This window comes from Bidens hawaiensis, unplaced genomic scaffold (assembly GCF_021521415.1).
Source record: "Bidens hawaiensis isolate Kalapana, Puna unplaced genomic scaffold, B.hawaiensis_p1.1 tig00007801_1, whole genome shotgun sequence".
In the NCBI taxonomy this organism is placed as follows: domain Eukaryota; kingdom Viridiplantae; phylum Streptophyta; class Magnoliopsida; order Asterales; family Asteraceae; genus Bidens; species Bidens hawaiensis.
This window is the reverse complement of record NW_027491542.1, coordinates 349,024-353,196: the sequence shown is the minus strand read 5'-3', so window position 1 is coordinate 353,196 and position 4,173 is coordinate 349,024. Positions and strand designations below refer to the sequence as shown.

General features: G+C 35.4%; 1 long non-coding RNA gene across 1 annotated transcript; it reads left to right on the top strand.

Moving 5' to 3' along the window:
• Window positions 1-2,216: 2,216 nt before the first annotated feature.
• Window positions 2,217-2,744, top strand: LOC143636151 (uncharacterized). Its single transcript, XR_013154189.1, has 3 exons — window positions 2,217-2,298; window positions 2,364-2,492; window positions 2,583-2,744. It is a non-coding gene; the product is annotated as an uncharacterized LOC143636151 (long non-coding RNA).
• Window positions 2,745-4,173: the final 1,429 nt, after the last annotated feature.

Below are 4,173 nucleotides of genomic sequence, written 5' to 3'. Positions count from 1 at the left end.
CTTCGTCATTGTGGGGTTGCGAGTTGACTTCATTCATGGTGGAGCTTCCAGTAAGCCATCTCCGTGGGTCAGAGTGGCACTGCATCCAGTCGGAGGATGGGGTTCGTGGTTCTTCCTTTATGGGTCGGTTTGAAAGTAAGGCATAGGATGGGTGTGCATTTGGGAAATATCCAGTGGGGTAGTATTGTGGTTCTTGTGATGGTTGATAAGTGGGAATCTCCGAGGGTTGATACATAGGTATGGTTGGTGGGTGATAGCTTGAGTGTCTTGGTGGTTCGTTTCTTGGTGGACTGTCGGGAACGTCTATTGGGTAGTGTCGGCTTCCGGGGTAGTACACAGGTTTGGTCAAATCGTGTTCCACATCTTGGTCAAAATACGCTTCATAGTATCCATCACTCATGTTATCCTCGGGGTAGGGTTCAGCGATTCCTGCTTCCTTGGCTTTGCGTACAAATGTTTTCCCAAATTTACAAAAAATCACTACATTTTTCTCTTCACCCTATAATTTACACTCACAATCACTCACAACCCCACCCCATAATTTACAAACTCCCCATACATAATTATAGGGGATGGGATGTGAATGCTCTTAGTGGTACTTAGTTTTAGTGCCACTAATTTATGATTTTAGTGGCACTTTGCGTATGCCACTAAAAATCTAGTGTCACATGTTTTCAATGACATTTAGCTTTTGTGCCACTAATTTAGGTTTTTAATGGCACTTTGAGTATGCCATCTTTGCTTAGCACACATTTTTTGTGGCACATAGTTTTAGTGCGACAAATTTATGATTTTAGTGGTACTTTGTGTATGCCGCTAAAAATCTAACGTCACACGTTTTCAATGACATTATCTAAAAATCTTGCTTTTTAAAAAAAATAAATTTGTTGTATACATACTTGATGTATATACAGATCTAAGTTACTAAATTAATTAATTTATGATGCAATTTCCATAAAATATACCCTACCTTTAAATAGTGTTTTTAATTATTGCTTCTTGTGCTATAAGTCCCGATCCAGATTTGTCAAACTAATTTGATTTGATTGCTTCATTTGACATTTTTCTCGAATTTCTTGTAGTTTCAGTTTTCGGGTCGGGCCGGTTTCAAGTCGTTGTTGACCCAGGGATGAGCATGAAAGCAAAAACCTCGAAACTGAACCGAACACGACTGGAACCGACCCGACCGAATGCATTCGGTTCGGTTTCGGTTCTGACTTTCGGGTAGGGTCGGTTTGGTTCAGCTCAACTTCAAATCTTATTAAATAAATGACGTCATTGTTTTGAGTATTTGAACAAATTGGACAGGTTGTAAACCACAAACATCATACCCTATTCTTCAAGTTGTAAGCAACATCCGACTTGTTTCTTGATTCTTTTTGTTTTTGTTTTTTAAATTTTTGGTTTGACTGGATAAATAGAGAATAGGGTATGATGTTTGTGGTTAATCTTATCTCGTTCTAAGTAGCATTAGATGCCAAAGAAAATGATGATGATTCATTTCTTTTTTTATTATTCATTAATATTATAAACTTTTAAGTATTCTTTAGTATACTTAATTTTTTATATATTTTTTTTCATATTATCTTGTTTATATCTGCAGGTGATGATGCATTTAGGAACAGTTTGAGCAAAGGCGGGCCTGGAAGAGCGTGATCGTTTGAGAAAAGGCGGGCCTAGTTTTTCTTTTAAGTAGATTAAGTTCACATTACCGATATGTTTTTGTATGTGCACATTTTGATTGTGGTAGATTGTTTCTTTTAAAATGGATCTTGATCGATGAGTCTTTAGACCGGTTTATGTTGTTTCAGAATCTGCTTGTGTAGTAATCTTTTCTGAGAGTGTATGTCTTTTACTTGTTTCTTTTTAGTAACGAACCGAACGAGACATGCTCATGTCCGTTCGTTTAACTTTAACCGAACAACGATCGAACACAAGTAATTAAACGAACAAGGTTTTACAGTCCATGTTCGTTCATTAAGAAACTGAACGTGTTCATTCGTTAGGACAGATGAAAGAACATAACCAAGCGACACCAGTTACATTTAGGGATGGCAATGGGTCGGGTTTAGGCAATCCCAAACCCATACCCGATTAGTAAAGCCCATCCCAAACCCGTCGGGTTTTTGTCGGGTAATTACCACATAATATTCAATTTTATCTTTGATATAACGAAGCATCATTTTAGAGGATTTTATTAAATTCATTTGAAAATGCAGATATTATTGTTCAATTGTATGTCGGTGAGTGACCCGTAGTTGCTTCTTCCTCGGCTGGTGAAAACATGTGGTGGTCATGGTAATAAATATTAATCATGTCTTTTTGGAGTCATATGTATATTAATATTGATATTGATATTTCAGGTGTAAACTTTCAGAAGGCACTATTTGTACCAAACATGTCCCTTTAAACCAAAGTTGGATCAACCTCATCCTTGCCATGGCAACTCGCACTTCAAAGAGTTTGGGAGAGTATCATATCTGGTGAAAGAGGTATTATTATTTAAACACTTGTTTTCTATATGACTTCAGTTTAATACATTGGTGACTGGGTAAAACGGTAATTTAACTATTATATTACAGGGAATAACAATAATATTGAGTTGGTTTCAGTTGAGGGAAAAGATTATAGTGAAACAATTGTTAAAAGCTGTGATAACAGCCTGGTGTTTTCATCACTTCCATTGGCTATCAAGTGGTTTAGAGATGCTGCTAAACAAAATAGGTCTGTTCGTATGCAGGTATCAATTCTAGCCGTTTATAGAACGACAATGAAACTTGGGCTCGTTTATAGAACGAGCTTATTTTTAGGCTCGGGCTAGTTTAGCTTTTTCACAAGCTCGCAAGCGTTGAGATGGTCGACTTTAATAGGTTATTATCAATTTTAGATTAATAATTAGGTATGCTACACAAGTTAGTGTCCTTATTATTTATATACTGAAAAGTTTTTTTTTTTATTAGGCATCTTGCATGAAGATTGAAGATGGTAAAAGAGGCTAACAATTGTCAGGCCCGGCTCCGAGAATTGAAAAAAAAAATTGAGCCGAAGGCGAAAAATATTTTGGGCCTTAAGTAAAAAGAGGATTTTGTTGGGTTTAAACAATTTAATTTTTATTTTGGCTTCCTTAGTTATGATTTATGATTTGAGTTGTATAAAAAACTATTGAATAAAAAATAGGCTTAAAAGTGCCTCAAATGAGGCTTGAACCCACAACCTTTAGGTTGGAAGACATAACTCTTTGCCACTATACCAAGTTAGTTGTTATCTAATTAAGTTTAAATATTAAATATATACACATCGTTTTTCATAAAAATACATATTTTAAAAAAACATATATATATATTTCGGGCCTAGCGGGTAGTCGGGCCTATGGCCGTCGACCACCCTGCCATAGGCCATGGCCGACCCTGACAATTGTAGTGAAGTTTTTAGTTTTTCTTCAAATATTTGTTATTTTCCTTTTTATATGATTGATATTTGACTTGACTGGAGAGTTTAGACATATAGTATGCATATGGTATGCGATTGGTGTGTATTTAGAATGCGATTGAACTTTTAGTTGTGGTAAAAATATTATAATTTCTATATTTGACGGTTTTATTATTATTTTATGTTGGTAGGCGGATAAAAATGCCACTCAAAGTCCAAAATGTTATTAATGGCATACGGAAAAAAAATGCCACTAAAGTCCAAAAAAATTTTAATGCCCTACGGATAAAAATGTCACTGAAAGTCCAAAATGTTTTTATGGTATACGGATAAAAATGCCACTTAAAGTCCAAAATGTTTTAATGGCATATGGGAAAAAATGCCACTAAAAGTCCAAAATATTTTTAATGGCAAACGAAAAAAAGTGCCACTAAAATCCGAAAAGTTTGTGTGGCAGACGAGAAAAGTGCCACTAAAAGGCTTTAGTGGTAGCGCTTCTAGTGGCACTTTTTTTGTGTGTCACTCATTCCAACAAGATTCTTTAATGACACTTTTTTGGTTTCTTGTGACACTTTTTGTATGTCATTAAATGGCTTTTTATTTGTAGTGGTGCTTAAAGTTGTCAAGTGTTTTTCTGAATTTCAAACCAATGTTTTAGGGGTTATGATCGGAAGAAAGATACTAGTCGACCAATGTAAAGTTCAAACCCCTTAATTTATTCATTTATTTATGGTGAATGATAAG